The 18,731-nt window shown below is 42.8% G+C and overlaps 1 protein-coding gene and 1 pseudogene across 1 annotated transcript in view; both read right to left on the minus strand.

Moving 5' to 3' along the window:
• Stambpl1 (STAM binding protein like 1) overlaps positions 1–2,868 on the minus strand; it is a 45,870-nt gene extending 43,002 nt beyond the window's left edge. The window contains exon 1 of the mRNA XM_041661509.1: positions 2,445–2,868. The gene's annotated coding sequence lies outside the window, so the exon portion shown is untranslated. The remainder of the gene's footprint in view (positions 1–2,444) is intronic.
• A 15,151-nt stretch (positions 2,869–18,019) lies between these two features.
• On the minus strand, positions 18,020–18,456 carry LOC121454791 (annotated as a pseudogene).
• Between the last annotated feature and the right edge of the window lie 275 nt (positions 18,457–18,731).

Here is an 18,731-nt window from a genome sequence, read left to right on the forward strand (position 1 = left end):
ACGAGTGAAAATAATGTCTCTAACTTGAAAACACAATGGCCAGGGGGACTCGGGGGTATCTGCATTACTTCTCATAATTTTGAGTAAAAATTAGCAGCCTAGATGTCCATCAATACATAAATGTCTAAAGTGTAGTGAACCTATAGTTTTATTTTATCCAGCTGTAAAGAAACATGAAATTATAACATTAAAAAAAATGGGTCACCATGTTAAGTGAAATGAGCCAGCCAGACTCAAAGACAAATTGCATTTTCTCCTGTGTGTGGAGTCTACATTTCAGTTTACACACACACACACACACACACACACACACAGAGAGAGAGAGAGAGAGAGAGAGAGAGAGAGAGAGAGAGGATATGAAAGCGGAAAGGGAACCTGAGAGGGAGAAGTCTATGTAAAGGGAAGGGGGAGGAAGGAACACAAGAATAGAAAGGGAAGTATGGGGGAGAATGGAGGGATTACAGAACGAATCAGGAAGGGCAGTGTGGGGAGCTAATAAGAACAGTATAATGACATACAGATGTGAATGTATTTCTTTCTTAAAAATTAATTTAAGGATAATCAAACTTTCTTTCTTTTTTTTTTCTTTTCTTTTTTCTTATTTTGAGACAGGGTTTCGCTGTAAAGCTGTCCTGGAACTAGCTCTGTAGACCAGGCTGGCCTCAAACTCACAGAGCTCTGCCTTGCCTCTGCCTCCTGATTGCTGGGATTAAAGGCGTGCACCACCACCGTAAAAATATTCCTGAGAAGAACCCTTAAAGTAAGGGTCTCGACCAACGAAAAGTGTTAACTATTTTAACAGTTCTTTAACGTTTCATCCACCCCTTCAGCGACCTTCCCGGAGACACCATTCAGACAGAGCACATTCTGCTGCTGAGCACACCCACAGAACATGGGACCCCTCACCGTTCCCTCCAAATCACTATCCCTTGCAAATGGGTAAAGGACTGAGAATGATGTATATTTTACACAAACAAGAAGATAAAATGCTTCTTAAAATTCCCAAGAAACAACTAATGCACACATTACAGCTGAGGGGTACTTAACGGTGGATCCCCATGAACTAAATACTCTGCTATATGGGCAGATGGAACAGATAACTTACATCCAGTTAATTTTCCTGGACTCCAATAGCTGCCCCTGTCTTTAGGTAAAGAGGCTCTATCAGGGCGGTTCTCAACCTGTGGGTCCAGACCGTTGGGGTCCAGCGACCCAGGGGTAGCCAAGACCATCAAAAAAAAAAAAAAAAAACAGATATTTGAAAAACAATTTGTAACAGGAGCAAAATTACAGCCATAAAGTAACAACGAAAATAATTTTATAGTTGGGGGTCACCACAACATGAGGACCTGTATTAAAGGGGCGCAGCGTTCGGAAGGTGGAGAACCACTGCTCTAACGGGATCAGCGTACTACTCAGACTTTAACGTGTTTAAAACGGTCTAAAAGACATGTCCAGCAGAGTCTGCTTACAGAACACATTTGTCAAGTTCAATTTAGCATCCACCAGGAACACACACAAAAAATGCCCATTCGTAACACTACTTAAAAATTGAAACCGGAAGTCAAACATTCAAGTGTTAATTTGTCTGCTCTCGCAGTCCGTGTTGACCTTGACGGAAGCTCAAATTAACCTCATTTCTGGAAACACTTAAAACTCACGACTTTGTTTGATTTACAGCGGCTAGCTGGACGTCTGGTAAGCAGCGTGCTTACTAGCTACTAAACACTCATTCGGGGAAGGCAGATCAGCCCCTCCCCCTCACACTAACCCAGAGTGGTTGGGTTTTTTGTTGTTGTTGTTGTTGTTTGTTTGTTTGTCTTTATCAGTCCTCTAAATCCGATTCTATTTCTTGAATTGCTGCTTCATTGTGAAATTTTAAACTTCAGTTATTCACTTATTCACAGTACTTCGGGCTCTAGACTCCTGGCAGGTTGGGTTGTTGTGGGGAGTTCTGGAAAATTATGTTTTCATGGCATTGTACATTTTTTTGTGCATTTCCCTTGAGGCTTTTAGCGAACACTCAAGTTACTCCAATCAGAGAATATGTCTAAAGAGGCTAAGTGGCATCAATGCAACATTTAGAAAGCCCTCTCCTCCCCCACCCTCCCGTGTGAAGGTGTTTTACCAGTTCTCGCCCCTCCCTCCTTGACATCCCGCGCAGCCAACGTGAAGCCCCACGCAAAACGAGCGAGGTGGGCTCTCAATATTCTGACATCATCAGCAAGGATGCATCCTAAGTCTGAACCAGAAAAGGACGCGCATCCGGGTCCAGGTCACCGCCCAGAGGCCAGGAGCCACCGTCCCCTCCTTCCCCAGCAAGAAGAAAGTAACCCTAGGGCAGGAGAGGGGCGCATGGGGAGCGGGACCGCAGGGTGACGGGAAGCCAGCAGTCATCTCCACGCACCTCCGGGGCCAACGAGTACACGTACGCGGCCACTCACCAGCAGTCGTGCGTGTCGGGTGTTCGCGTGGGACGGCGACTGTGGCGGCTGCCCCTGCGCGGGCCGCGTGGCTCGGGCATCCGTGTGGCCGCTGCAGCAGGGGCGGCGGTGGCTGCTCCGCAAGGCACCGGTGCTTGGGGACTGTGGCACCAGGCTGGGAGGCGCCCGCGAGCTGGTCCGGGCCGTGCCTCCTCTTGGTTCTCTGCTCGTGGTCTGACGAGCTCTGCTGCCTTCCGTGGCTTGGGCTCGCTCTTGGGGGCGGGACAGCCCCAATGCCTTTGCAAATCCACTCACGGCCGTGACCTCCGAATCTGTGGCGGCTTTCTCTGCGGCAGCAACGTGGGGAAAGAAATCCTCGCTGCTACGGTCCCGGCCTCCCCTACCCCGGCCCCTGGGTGCCGCCTCCGCCTCTGCCTCCACCCCCTCCTCCGTAGACACAGCCTCCCACGTGCTTCAGAAAAACCTCCGGGGTGGCGGGTCCCTGCGGATTTCTTAGGGCCAGAGTGAAACGGTTGCCTGTGCTTTATCCCCTAGATAACCTGCACGCTCGCTGCCCAAGGTTGGAAGGTCCAGCGAACCACCAGCGACTCTAAGAAGCAGGGGACTAACTGGGCGATTTCAAAACTGCAGAACACACAAGCCATGATGATGCAGCCGGATTTGCCGGTGGAATGGCTCCGGATATAGGATTACAACTTATGTAGAAATCCCATTTTGAGATTTGTCTGTGACTAAGCGCTCCCGCCAGGAAGCACTCTCTGTCTCTCCCCGCCTTCTTGAGATAGTAAAATACTCATTATTACTATAGTTAATCATCATATGCAGCGTCTTTAATAGGGCCATCCACCTGTGCCAGACACACGCTACGCGCATTCTGATATATTTGCTACAGCCCCGTGAATAAAAATTGCATCTTATACTATTTCCTTGAATAAGACATAAAGTTAAATTATTTATCTACGATTTTTTTTTCTCAGCTGCAAAGTAGTAGAAGATGTATTTTAAATCTGAGAGTATGGAAGGAGGAGAAGGGAATGAAGGAGTCTGGAGAAGCCACTGTGATTTGGCATCTGTGCTGCCTAGTTTTATGGCAACTTGGCACAAGCTAGAGTTATCTGAGTTATCAGAGTTCCTCTGAATTGAGGAAATGCCTCCTTAAGACAGGGCTGCAGGCAGGCCTATAGGGCATTTTCATAGTGATCCACGTACAAAGGCCCAGCCGACTGCAGGTGGAGCCATCTTCGGGCAGATGGCTTTAAATTCTACAAGAAAGCTTAGCGAGCAAGCCATGAGAAGCATGGCCTTAAGCAGCGTGACCCCCTATTGCTGCTGTGTTTGAGTTGCTGCTATGACTTCCTTCGGGACTGCGCAGTGGCAGCGAAATAAACCCTTTCCTCCCCAAGTTGATTTGGTCATGGGGCATTATCACAGAGATGGAAACCCTAAGACTTCATCAAAAACTGCTTCATTGAGGGAGCAGAACCTACCAACTCGCCAACATATTAGGAACTGGCTGTTACCCATGAGACTGGGGGCCTTTTCTTCAATTTAGCTGGGAGGAAAGACCACAGGCAGGGCAAGGCACACTGGCTTTCTTGGTTGCTTTTCCTTTGGAAACCAAACTTGCAACCCTGACTCTGTCACCTTCTGAACTGTTTGGCTCACCCTTGCCACCTTCTAAGGGGGCACCACCCTACTGTGGTATAAAAGCAGCTTCCACCCTCAGAGGCAGTTTGCAGCCTTGGTTTTGAAGAGAAAATGGCGTTGGTTTTTGTTGTTTTGCTTTGTTCCAAATATCAAAACCAGAAAATTCCCTAGATTTCACATTTTAAATTCTATCGTTTAGTTTTTGCTGTGGGAGGAATTAAACCAGGAGCGTCAAGAGGACTAAGGATGAGTTCTATCTATCCTTGAGCAATAGCTCCAGCACCCCAAAATTCAAATTTGTAGAGTTTTTCAAAAAAAGTTTTAAGATGGTCCACCAGCTGTAGCTGAGTAGCGTGTGGCTTCTTCACATTCTTCAGCTTTCCACAGCGTGGAGGCCATCAGTCCTGCGGATGTACGCACTTCAATGGCATTTGAAGACTTCGTAGACATTGGCGTAGAGAATATTCTTCTCTACTACACAATATGCATCCTGGTGATAATAATGCGAAAATAATCACATTCTGTAACTCTACCTATGTATTTATAACAGTGACTGGTCATGTGACTGACTTACCGCCTAGTCACATGCAGACGCAGAGTAGGGGGGCACAGGCCTGTAGTTCCACATAATCAGAGTCTGAGGTGGGAGGACTCACTTGACTTGAGAGCTCTGGGTCAGCGTAGCCAGCAGGGAAAAAAAAAAAAAAACTGTCTCAAAGCAAAAACAGCATTTGGGACAAGGAGGTTCAGAGGGTAAAGATGTTTGCTGTCGTGTTTACAGACCTGAGTTTGGTCCCTCCTACATGGTAGAAGGAGGACCAGCTCTTAGAAACTGTCTTCTCATGTGCACGGGCATATGTGTGTGCTCGCCTGTGTGCACGCATGCACACAAAATAAATGAGTAAATAAATGTTGAATTAAATTTTTTTGGTAAAAATCAAAATGAGCCGCTATGCTCTGTCCTCATACTCTCTTTTTGGCAGGCAGGACTCTGTTATCTGACTTAAATTCAACTAGTCAGAGGCTCCTAGCTGGCTGTGGATCAAGATTTTGTTATTTAAAAACTTTAGAAAAAGTTCCATTATCTGCGAAGGGGCGCCCCAAGGTGACAGTGATACCGTTCTATAGAGGCTGTGCCAGTGCTGTCTAAGTGGGCTGTTGGAGTAGTAAAACCTATTCTGATTTCAAACAGCCAGCTTCCATGCCTGTCTGATATGCAGCTTGATGACTTTCCTATACCTTTCCAGTTAAGTTAGGTGGAAATAGTTTGAATTTGCCACAACCATTTGGAGGCGATGTAAGCACTTTATGAAGAGGTAGTACAAGAGTCTGGAAATTTTATCTTAGATTTCAAATTTTAATCCATGTTATAGTTTTTTATTTCATTTTTAAAGACCCAGTTTCAAGATTAGCCCAAAATCTACAAATCTAAGGGGAAATTGAAGAGAGATCAAAAGAGAGAGAGAGACAGAGACAGAGAGAGACAGAGAGGAACCTATAACCCCAGCTATTCAGGAAATTGGGAGTGGAGGGTCTCTAGCTGAAGGCTAGGCTGGGCTGCAAAGTTCAAAGCCAGGGGACCAAATTCGTGAGATCCTTTCTCCAAATAAATGATAAAAAGTGGTAAAGCAGTGGTTTAATATGCACGAGGCCCGAGATTCAGCCTCTAGTGGCACATTACATTTTAAAAAATAAAAATGTAATAAATCATGTCGGCAGAGTTGCTTGTTTATAGATAACCATTTCTGTATTGCTGGCTAGGGCACAATTAAGGAGCTCCCTCATCTGGGGTGCCATTCTTATACGATTGATGGGAAATGAGTTTTTCTGTATGTTAACAAAAAGTCGAAAATGCGCATGCTCCTCTCCCCTGTAATGCCATTTCTGAGAAGGGATGTATCCAGGAGGAGTCTGATGTGAGGAGTGAGAGTTTCCCACTGAGCTATTTACCAGCAACTGTGGGAATCACAAGGTTTATGGTGCTCTTTAAGGACGTTGGAACTGATGCTGAGACTATGTTGATCAAACGGGGTCACAGAATTGCTATCCATATATAAAAATAATTCCTTGAGAGCCGGGCAGCGGTGTCACACGCTCTTAATCCCAGCACTTGGGAGGCAGAGGCAGGTGGATCTCTGTGAGTTCAAGTACAACCTGGTCTACAGAGTGAGTGCCAGGACAGACAGGTATGTTACACAGAGAAACCCTGTCTGAGAAACAAAAAACAAACAAATAGCAACAACAAAAAACACAGAAAAACAAAAAACAAAAAAAAAATTAAAACCTCCTAGATATTAGTTAGGGCAGTTATTGTCTCCTTTATATCAAATCATATTTTCAATTTTTCTATAAAGCTCATGATTTTCTTTTATTTAGGAAGGAGAATTTAATAGTTAAGAAGTAAATTAGATTGGTAGCCAGATGTTGGTGAGACTATTCTTGTCACGGTCCCTGATTTATAAGAGGTGCATCACAAATATATGGGAAAGGAACAAAAGAAATGAAGGGAAGGAGAAAGGAAGGGAGAAGGAAAGAAACAAACATTGTATAACAAAGAGCCGTGAATTAGGGATGCGACTCCTTGTCCTTTGCTTAGTTGCTGGCACTCATAGAAACAGGGCAGTGCACTCCAAATTGCTTCGTTGAGCAACACCACACTCCAGTATTTCCCAACTGATGACAAATGAGTCCCTCTGGATGCGCAACGCAGCCAGATGCAGATTTTTCCTGCCCCACAACATCAGAGATGATCTGTCCTGAGATGTGGAACAGCCCCAGCATGCTGGTTCTCAAAGCCAAATGATCTCTTCCAGCCTCCGGTTATAACCCAGAGATCTGCACGCTAGTTAAGAAACCGGGATGCCAAGAATTTGAAGTGGTCACTAAGTTCCCTGTTTGTTGGGATCTTGTCTCTGGGAATTGGCAGTACGAAGTATGCTGGGCTAAATTTGCCTTAGTCGGGATGCTAAACTGTTTGTGTCCCACTCCACCAGTTTGAGGTATGTACAGAAAGTGGTGGTCTCTTGGCTCAGCCCTATGCAGTGGCTCCAGACTGGCTGGAGTCCTTGTACTTGATTGTAGATTTAGAATTTCCTGGTTCTGGCTTGTGTTTAATGTCAAATTTCAGGAAAAAGGCAAGCGCCAAAACACCCAACTGACCCTACTTGAAGGCTTGTACTTGGAAGTAAGGTTAAGACTTGAGAATACTTTGTACTTGGAAGTAAGAAGAACCTTCTAGAAAGCACTCATTCCTATAGTTCTGCTTTTGCAGTCATTTAGACCAGGCCTCCAGAGTTCATGAAACCGTTTCAGTCAACAAACTCAAAAGGGTTTTCATGAAAACACAAAGGCATTAATTGACAGTTTCTCTCTCATTCTCTCACGAGTTTGCAATAGAGAGCTCCGGATCTGTATGTGTGCTGTTGACCCAACTTGAATGCAGATACAGATAGAACAATCGGGTCATCTCTCAAGCTGGGCAGCAAAGAGAGAGAAAACAGAGTTGGGTGTATAGCTTGTTGCTAGTATACTCATTTAGGTCATGTAAGGTCTTGGGTTTGTCTCCACCCTGGCATTGTCAAGAAAAATAAAACCCTAAAGAAATTCGGAGATTAAAAACTTTGAGAGTCACTGGTATGTGCTAAAAAGAATATTTTCCATTTTCAGTTATAGCTAAGGTTGGTTAGCCTGAGCCTCTTAACACAGGAAGAAGCATTCAGATCGGAAACCGTGGGCATACTCGACATTTTCCACATGTGAGCTTTATCTGGGTGTTCCCCCCCCCCACACACACACACTTTAAACTCAGATGGTTTTATATTCCTTTGTGCTAGGATTAGGGGCCTGTGCCATCACACCCAGTTTTATGTGTTTGTGTAACCTAGAGAAGCACTCTACCAAATGAACTATATCCCTAGGCCCTGCCACTTTTCTCAGATCGCCTTAGCCTGAACTTGCCCTTGAGTGGCCAGAGAGAGACAGACAGGTATTTGCTAAGGTGCAGTGCTTGATGTCTTCTACTCCATTCCGACTCCTTCAGGATCACACCTATTACCTGGGTTCTGCCTGCTAACACTGGGCAGGTATTCTCCCAAATCTATACTAAGAAGTTAATTTCTCAAGACTGCTGATGCTTCTCCTTTGTTCATCCCAAACACATCATCATTTTACTTTGTTATATTGATTTTATTCTTTCCATGTCCAACACTGACAACATTTGCAGTCAAGGTTCAAGTCCTCCCTGGCATCCCCACAAAGAGTCCTAGATGCTTTATAGATGGGATTTCAGTTAATCCTCGTAACGGTTGTATTTACTGAAGAAACTGAAACTTGGAAGTCAGCCATTTAGTCAATACACCTGAGTCAATTCTTTGTTTTTCTGTAACACAGAGAGCAAAAGGGTTTTTAGGACTGGTATCCCCAGAGCTGGTGCCTGACTTAGGGTTAATTTTAGGGACTATCAGTCCTCTTGCATCTCAGGGGTCCTTTCTAATAGTCTAGCCCCAGGACCCTAGTAATCATATAAAAGCCATTATGCTAACATGCAGCAACCAACCCTAAAACAATCCTGCCTTTCACCCCAAAGGACCCAAAATGTTGTTAGTGTTTGGAGAGGCAAAGTGCCAGAGAGTATGCTGTGATTGGGAATGGACTGTTTCAGAGCAGGGTTTGGGCCTTTTTCTTCGACACTGTGTATCTCCTTGAAGCTAGAAATTTAAGGGCTTTATGGTATTTCTATTAGAAATCTCTAGGCTAGGACTGAAGATATAAGCAGGTCATCCAAGGTTGAGTTCTCTGAAGCCCCTTCCTGAGCTCTTGAAAATAGATGAGGACTATTTCTGAACTGCCCAGGGCAACAGAGTCTGTGTGTGCTGTTTCTAGTAATGGCAGCAAGAGGCTCACCTCCAAAAGGAAGCAGGGATTGAGAGTCAGGGTGAGGCGGCGTTGAGGAAAAAAAAAAAGGCATTTCTAAGGCTCAGAACTGAAAACCACTGGGTACCTCCTAGAATTTGACTTAAGAGAAATGAGGACTAAGTAGGAGGATGTGGGTGGGTCTTGGGAATAGGAGGAGGATAAGAGAAGATCCAGGGATGAGTATGACCAGAACATATTATAGACATGCTTGAAGTTGTCAAAAATAAATTAAAAAATAGTGAGAATGTTATTATCTTTTTGTTTGTGTGTCGATTCAATAAAAACAATTCTTTTAATGTGTGAGTTAAGTCACAGAAAATAATGCATGACCTTTAATAATATCATTAAGTTCATTTGGACAGTATCTTTGTGTATACATGTATGAGTAAATATGCGTGTGTTTGTATCTATGTGTGTGTCAATGCAAAAGTACAGCTCTCACCTCAGAGGAGATATGAGGTAGTTTATGCTGGAGACAAATATGAGTTCCATGGGCTGGAAACACAAAGCCAGGTTCCCCCAAATTTCAGGGGCCAATGTGTGAGCAGTCTGAAGTCTTTATACCAGAACAAAGAATGTCACAGGTTAAGACACTTTTCAAATACACTGGTGGAAGCATCATGTGGTGGCTAAAGTAGGTGGAGAAATCCGTTACAGGCCTCAGCTGCTCCCTGACACTGCATTAGCCTTTTGTCAGGTGAGAGTGTCTGCTACTACATTCCAGAAATATGTTACCTGTTAGTCTCAGGAACACTAGGTCGGAGAGAAGGGTAGGCATGGCTACCACAGGGGCTGAAGATAACCCACGAAAAATGGTTTTAGCTTCTGGACCTGTAACTCTTCACAGTCTGAGCCTTGCAGAAGGTTCAAAAGCTCAATGTAAGGTGGGGATCTTTCCAAGAACTCCCATTTCTCTCTGTGTGTGTGTGTGTGTCTTGTGTGTGCATGTGATATATATGTGTGTGCGTGTGGTATATGTGTGTGCGTGTGGTGTATGTGCATATACGCATATGTTTGTATATGTGCATATGTATGCTTGTGTGGTATATATGTGTGTACGCACATCTGTATAAATGTCTGTGTTATACATGTGGTATGCATGTGTATATGTGTATATGTATGTTTGTGTGGTATATATGTGTGTGTATACATGTGTAGGTATATTTGTGTTGTGTGTGTATGTATGTGTGGTATATATGTGTGTATATACATGTATATATATTTGTGTTGTGTGTATGGTATGCATGTGTACACGTGTGTGTGCAGTGTGGTGTGTTTTCTGTATGTGTGTGCATATAGACTGAGGTAGAAGAGTGTTAGCCCTCACCTTCCGATTTGTTTGAAGCCAGGTCTGTTGATCTCTGCTGCACACTCTAGGCTAGCTGGCCTGGGAGCTTTCTGTAATTCTCTCGTCTCCACTTCCAATCTTCCCATAGGTGTGCTTGCATTAAACCGCACCAGGCTTTAACACAGTTTCTGGGGATCTAAACTTGGGTACTTTCGCTTGCATGGAAAGCTCTTTATCTCTGGAGTCATCTCTCCATCCCTTGGCCCTGCCCTTTGAGGACAATTGTCATCTTGACCCGGCAGGGCTTGTCTGTTTCCTAGTAGAAACGCCCACCTGTTTTCTCAAGGACTCGGATAGTGCTCGGCACATTAACAACTTGTTGGTCTTTAAACTGCTGGCCTACCGTCACTACTAGTGAGGACACAGAAATCATACTTTGCATTTTACTTTAGCCAAATATTCTCTAGCTGCCACAGTCTCATACAAACCTAAGAAATCCCATTAACTCAAAACTACTTCTTAGGAAGGAGGTATAGGCTACCAGTATTAAAATGAAAAATAAACTGACTAACTGTTCCATAAGACTTCTTTATTAAATGGCTCACTTTTCTCACTATTTGAGGAGAGAGAAGCTTCAGGGTTACTTGCATTTGAAGTTTGGGTTGGTTTTTGTCCTTAAGACAGGATCTCGTTTGGGGCTGGAGAGCTGGCTCAGTAGTGAAGAGCACTGACTGCCCTTGCAGGGGACCCAGATTTAATTCCTAGCACCCACACGCTGGTTCATAACCCATCTGTAATTCCAGTTCAGGAAATTTGATACCCTCTTTGACCTTCTTGGGAACCATGCATACAGGTGATGCATAGACATTCATGTAGGCAAAACACCTCCACACAATAAATAAATAAATAAATAAATAAATAAATAAATAAATAGAACAGCTCCCCTACATCCTAGGCTGGATTTGGACTCACTTTGTAGCTTAGGATGAAGATCTTTAACTTCTGATTTTCCTTTATCCACCTCTAAAATGTTAGGATTTTAAGCATGAACCACCATGTAGCTTACGTGCTACTTCCCATCCAACCCAAGGCCTTGTGTGTACTAAACAAGCATTCTATCAACTGAGCTGTGCTCCCAGGACAGGTATTTGAAAAAGAAAACCTTATGTGCTACATAGTGGGAAAAATACATGATGCATCAATGAAGAGCTACGTGTGTCAGCACGGTTCTATATCCCCAGCACCTTTAGGCTGAGGCAGGAAGGTTGAGTTCTAGGCCAGCTACTGGAACTTTATATCTAGAATCTGTTGCCCCCGTTTGCTAAAAACATATGAATATGAAATGCACTTTTTAAATATAAACCAGAAAATCGAGTGATCAGGAAATGGCACATGGATGAAAACAATGAATTATTTATGATTAAAAGGATTTCTTTATTGTTCACTCAAAGCAGTGAATATTAAAGTTGAAGAGGTGGTTCATTGGCTAAGAGCTCTTTACTCTTGCACAAGACCCAAGTTCAGTTCCTAGCATCCACCTTAGGTAGGTCAAAATCATCTATAGCTCTAGCTCCAGGGGATTTACCACCTTCTTCTGTCCTCCACAGGCCCTGTGTTCACCTGCACATTTTCTTACACAGACACATACACATAAAATAAATCTTTAATAAACAAACAAGTACTATTCACTTGCCTAAAATAAGATCTCACAAAGAGCGTGTTTTCTGAAGAAGAGTACTATAACTGACCGCATGTGGATATCCTGCCTCCATTCATTTTTTTTATTTTTTTATTTTTTTTAAAGATTTATTTATTATGTATATAACAGTCTGCCTCGATGTATGCCCGCACACCAGAGGAGGGCGCCAGATCTCAGTACAGGTGGTTGTCAGCTACCATGTGGTTGCTGAGAATTGAACTCAGGACCTCTGGAAGAGCAGCCAGTGCTCTTAACCTCTGAGCCATCTCTCCAGCACCCTCATTCATTTTTTAACAGGTTATTTTATTTTGTGGTTTGTTCACGTGTATGTTTGTGTAGCACATGTGTAGTTGGTACTCACTGAGGCTAGAGAGGACATCAAACCTGCTGAAACTGGAGTTACAGGTGGCCATGAGTCACCATATAGGTTCTGGGTATTGGACCCAGGGTCTCTATAAAAGCAACAAACGCTCTAAACCACTGAGTCTTCTCTCTTAAGCTCTCTCATTTCTTTTTTTTTAATTGGGCAGCAAACCATAAGATGATTGGTAGGACCCCTTATTCTGTAGGTGGAGTTTTCCCATCCTGGGGGCCCCTTCCAAATTACCACATAGAGGCTCATATTAATTGTAAATGCTTGGTTAATAGCTCAGACTTATTACTAGCTAAGTCTTTACACTTAAAGAAACCCATATTTCTCATTTATGCTCTGTCACATGACTCATGGCTTGTAACCTCATTTTCTACACATCCTGTTTCCTCAGTGACTGGCTGACATCTCCTCTGACTCTGCCTTGCTTCCCCTCCAGCATTCTCAGTTTGGCTGTTCCACCTTCCTGGCAACCCATCAATCAGCTCTTTCTTTATTAACTAGCGAGAGTAATATATGTTCACAGTATACAGAGGCTTATTTCAACAGCTGAAGGAGACTGCAGCTTGACATTTAATTAATGTGCAATGCAGAAATGGAAAGATAAAATAGCTTATCTTAGAGGTATCAGGATACTGTACATGTAAGTCACCTTGAAAAATTATGAGAAGGAACTTCGTTGTAAGGACAGTGTGAAAGGTTTTTAGAGATTGAAACCAATATTAACTGTTAAGCCAATATTAATTCAAGAGGCAATCCCTCAAGTATAACACTTTTTTATGAGTTTTAGCACTAAAGTAGATAAAGGGAATATTAACACAGTAATAACTGTCTGATTAATGTTCATTCTTGTACAAAGCAAGGAACAAAAGCTCTCTTTCAAGAACTGAGAAATGGTTTTCTAGGAGGCGTCTGTTGTAGAGTAAGCAGTCAACACACGGTCAAACTCATGGATGTCCTTTGGAAGCTGAGTTTCTTTATGTAGATGGTGACAGAATCCCCTCAAGTTTCTAGAAACCCAAAGTCTTGAAATCTAATCCTTCAGAAACTGTTCCTAAGGGCATTTTATTCCACATCCAGACTCTGAGTGACTCATCCACTTATCTTCTATTTCTTAGGACTGAAGACCGCAGAGATCTTACACCTGGCTGTAATAGTCTGGAAGGCAGCTGACTTACCTAAGATGCTAAATGAGCCAAGGAAAACAAAAGGCAGGAAGTGGTTTTGAACAGGAGTTTTCAAGTAAAGGCTCACCACTTCTTTAGAGTATTAGTCATGATCAATAGTTGTGATGGAAATAAATGGAGGCTAGTGCTCCCAAACTCCAGAGGGGTCTGAGAATGCATCCTGGAAGACAATGCTCCCATATCCCTACCTAGGATTATGCTGCAGAACTTGTTGGATGGAGGGCCACTTGTTGGGTCCTGGCTGCCCGGCTAGCTTAGGCCCAAAATAATCCCCCAGAAACCATATAATTTAAATCACTGCTTGGTCCATTAACTCTAACTTCTTATTGGCTAACTCTTACATCTTAATTTAACCCATTTCTAGTAATCTGTGCAATAACTAGTTTGGGGAAGATACCACTTACACCATTATCAAGAAGAGTCACTACAACTAGTTCTTCAACATTGAATCCTGTCTTTGGAAAGAATTTTCTATTGGTGAATTTCATTGCTGCCTTTCTTTCAATTTGGAGTACTTGTTGCCTTTGTTCTAAGGTTATCTTTTTTTTTCCAATATGTTTACATAAAAATAGAAGAACAGGGACAACATTTCTCTATAGAGCCAGTGTGTGTATGCCTGCTCCATCTCTGTATCACAGCCACCTTACATCCAGACATGACTACAGCCCGTCCACACCTGTCCCATCAAAGGCATGCTCAAGGTGGGGAATAGGTACTCACATTGATGGATGGCATAGTCTTTTGACCCACAAGTGTTATATCACCTGCCAGTATCTAAAGCTACTTACTAACTTTACCAGCTACTTACTTGCCCAGAACCAGTAAAAACAAACAAACCCAAACAAGAAACCTCAATCCTTTTAGATTTAGCAGAATTTTTGACTACATTTTTGCCTACTGCTTTTAGAAACTAGAAGTAGACACCAGAAGACAAAGGGCACAGCCTCCACTCTGATGCCTATGTTGGGAAGTGGAGAGGAATCTGAAAACTCTTTCCTCTTTTTGGTTCCATTTTTTTTATTTGATTTTTAATTTTTGACAGTTTGGCAATGGAAAAGTCTCCAAATACGTATTTTTCAGGATTGCAGCCAAGACAATAGGTAAAACGTCTATTTCATTAGTAATCATTTTGTATTTGTAGAATTGAAACCATTTAAGGATATTAAGGACTCTGGCAAAGGTCTATAGCACACCAGTCAATTCCAGGTGTTTAGCAGAACTGTTTGTGCCACCAGGAAGTCACTCTTAAGTAGTAATTATTCTTCTGGGTTCTCTTTTTTCACCTGAGGGAAGGAGAGAAGGAGAGAAGAAGAAGAAGAAGAAGAAGAAGAAGAAGAAGAGGAAGAGGAAGAGGAAGAGGAAGAGGAAGAGGAAGAAGAAGAAGAAGAAGAAGAAGAAGAAGAAGAAGAAGAAGAAGAAGAAGAAGAGAGAATATCCAGGACAATTAGAGATAAGCAGACACACAGATGCCAGTTTTTCCTGTTATATTTCTCAAATAATATGGAACCAAGACGTCACATATGACTCAGGGTTAAGACGAAGCATGAATATGGCCAAGCCCTTGCATCACCTTAAGAGGGAACAGTCATCTTCATCCGGAAAAGCAAGATGGAGGGTGGGAATTCTAAGAGGATGGTGAGTGAGTAGCAGTGGAAAACGGGGACAGTCTTCTAGAAAACACTTGAGAACTGACTGCATGTTTAAGTCCCCTTGTCCTAAGGAAAGGAGAAGGGGTCAGGGAAGGAGGGAAGAGAGGGTATTTGTAATATAAAGACCCTGGATTTATACAGATTATATGTTCAATTAATTACCCTAAAACATATAAATGTGCTGGTGAAATTACAACCCAGGCAAAGAAATAGGTACTTCCAACCCCTCAGAAATTCCCTGAAGTTTCCTCTAAGGTAAACTGCACAACCACGACTCAAAGTCGAGCATCGTTAGTGTCCCACTTTGAAATGCTGTTCTTAAAGCAGGGCACAAGGGCTGCTTAGTGGTTATTATATTCGGGGGCCTCATCCCAGCCCCTGGCATCCTTCTTTGGAATGATCAGGAAGCTCTATTTCAAACCTCCTCCCCTGGGAGTGCCTTGGTCCAGATTCGACCTCTAGGAAAGCCGGACAAATGGTGATCCCTCCCTAGGGACCACTCCACAGACTATTTAGGCTGCCCCCACAGAATGAACACGTGGTCTCCGGGCTTTGTGTGGTCTCCCCTTCTCTTTCTTCCCTTTGCCATGCTTTCCTGGTGCTACCCGGGAGCACTGCATTAAACACGGGCATCTTTTATTCGGTCTGATTTGGTGTGATTGGAATTATTTGCGTCGGTGGAGAGGCTCGTCTAAGAAATATTTCTAATAGTGGTCAAGAGCTTGCCTAGCATGCATAAGGCCCTGGATGTGATTGCTACCACTGATATTTGTACAAGTAGAATTATATACATATATCATTTTGTATCAGACTTCTTTGCTCTATATTTTGTGTACCTTATTTATGATTTCCTGTAGCTAAAATAAATTTCTTAAAATCTTACTGCTCTGTAGTGTTCAGTTTATTAATATATTAACTATTATATATTCATTCTGCCTTTGAGGGGATTCTGGTTGGTTCTCATATTTGTCTGCAGCAAATGACACTGAATATTTCTGGACATCATAGTGCGAACATTTGGGTTTGGGATTATACCTAAGATTTGAATAGTATGTTTCTAAGTAATTTTCCAGAGTAATTGCATTAGTTAATCCTTCTGAAGGGGATCAGCTTCTGAGATGTGTGGAATTTCCTGTGTTGGATCTCCCTTGTATAGATAGCTTAGGTGTAGGGATAGGATGCTGCCCAATACCCTAATGTCGACTAAGTGGCCCCTTTATCTTTCAGTGGTTCCCCAGCCTAATGTTTCCTTACTGCTGAAACTCCTGACTGTTTCTCTTTAATGGTCATAACTATGAGCCAAGGGTCAAAATTAGATTAGATTCAAACAAAGATCAAAAGCTCATGGGTAAGACTACTTAAAATTTACTAAGATGACGTGTGGAGGTGATTGCTTGGTTCTTTTGAGATTAAGATAGCTCATTCTAGTAAGTTCATGTCATCCTGACAGATGGTCAGAATAAGTAAATGTACTTCTGCTCTTTCTTTAGTAACTGTGAGGTCTGCCTCCCGTGATGTAGAGCACTTTCACTTAGACAACAGAATGCTAATGATTTGATGTCTCAGAGTGATAAAGCCATTGACGGTGTGAGTTATCCTTTAGTATCATGTTAATAAAGTCTTTTGTTACCTTTTCCTCCCCCCATTTATGTTCCGTATAAAAGCTATGGAAAAATAAATGAGGGCAAATTTCCGAATTTCAGTCACTGGAATGCTCTCCCCATACTTTCTATATTTTCTGTCTTATTATTTTTATCCATCTTCACATTCTTTACTTATATATTTCTTCAATTCCCATGCCCCTACCCTGGTAAGAAGTATTTTTGTCGAGGCTGGTCCTTGATAAAGGTGGGTTTACCTATTTCTAAATTTTTCTTACAGTTTCTGAGACATGTATTGACATAAGACAGTGAGAGAGCAATGTTTTATTATCTTTTCCTCAGAGGTATAGAATAAGACTATATCTAAAGAAGGAGATTTTTATTATCAATTTCATACATTTTTACATTTTTATTTTGAAATTTTTTATAAAATATAGCCAAAGAAATATGAAGCATGCAGAATGCTTCAACTATGTAGTCTATGACATATGCTTAAATCTACATTTATTTATTGCATTCATTTCATTTTTATTTTATAAATTTACAAATCAAAGTAATGCACCCAAGGTTCTATGGCAATGGACACAATTTTCTGGGCCTGGAGAACATGCTAGGGCTGTAACATTGAAAGGATGAATACTGCTAGGTGGTGGTGCACACCTTTAATCCCAGCACTTGGGAGGCAGAGGCATGCAGATTTCTTAGTTTAAGGCCAGCCTGGTCTACAGAGTAAGTTCCAGGACACTCAGTGCTACATAGAGCAACAAAACAAAACAAAAAAAGAGAGGAATACTCTATTTAGCTCCTTCACAGAATAATGAGACTACACCAAGAGCAAGACCCCTAAGAGCTCTCAGACCACCTATAAATGGAGTCTGTAAGGAGGTAAGATCCAGTCAAAGGGAAATGCAAATGTTTCCTGGGCTTTCTGGATCTCTGGTGTGACTATGAAAATATATATATGCAAACAAACAAATGTGACCCAATGTTTAATATCCCGAATACACCACCATATAACTAATACAGCTCTAAACCCAAGGGATCACGAGTTTTAAGAAGCATCAAGGGAACACACCCCTTCTTCATGAATGCAGGCTTAGCCCGTATCTCAGTCCAGAGAGTTTATTTGCTCTTATATTTGGAAAGATACCCTGAATATATGTCGCAATCAGATTTTTTTTTTTTGAATGAGGCAATTTACTAACCCAGCATCCTTTGTTCTATTGCTTCTTGTTGGCAGCTGCCACCTGTCCGGCAATCCTGTCCAGATTTCTCTGTCCCTGAGGTGTTGGCTTGCGGCCCCCATCTTGGTCCTTTCCCACCATTTTCAGCCCCTCCAGGGCTTGCAGAATGCGGCGGGCCACACTCTTGGAGCCTCTGCAGAAATGGCCGGGCCTGACACCGTTTCTCTGCCATCCTCCATAGATCTTGGTCAGGGAGCCAACCCCTGCACCACCACGCAGGTACAGGTGCCATGCTCTAGAAGCAGCTCATGTCTAGAACCAGCTCTCATCATAGGGGCAAGCTCTTTATGTTTGGCCAGCTTTACTGTGTCCATCCATTCGGGGACTTTCAGCTTCCCGGACTTTTTGAGGAAGGCTGCCAGAGCTCTGACGAACTGCTGTTGGTTAATGTCTTTTACAGTAACTCCAGGCATCATGCGGCCTCCGTGCTGCTAGCCAGGGGAAAGGGCTCACAGTCAGATCTTTATGCATTGGTAGTGTGAGCATTCAGAGAAAAGTGCTCTGTCAGGGAATTAGTGCCCCTCAACATTGAACGGTCTTTACTTGGCAGGTAAATCTCAAGCACAGGTGAAAAGGACGACAGTCTGGGGCCGGAGAGATGGCTCAGAGGTTAAGAGCGCCTCTTCCAGAGGTCCTGAGTTCAATTCCCAGCAACCACATGGTGGATCAAAACCATCTGTAATAAGAT

This window comes from Microtus oregoni, unplaced genomic scaffold (assembly GCF_018167655.1).
Source record: "Microtus oregoni isolate MIOR12 unplaced genomic scaffold, Mior012 000012F_ref0000307, whole genome shotgun sequence".
Classification (NCBI taxonomy): domain Eukaryota; kingdom Metazoa; phylum Chordata; class Mammalia; order Rodentia; family Cricetidae; genus Microtus; species Microtus oregoni.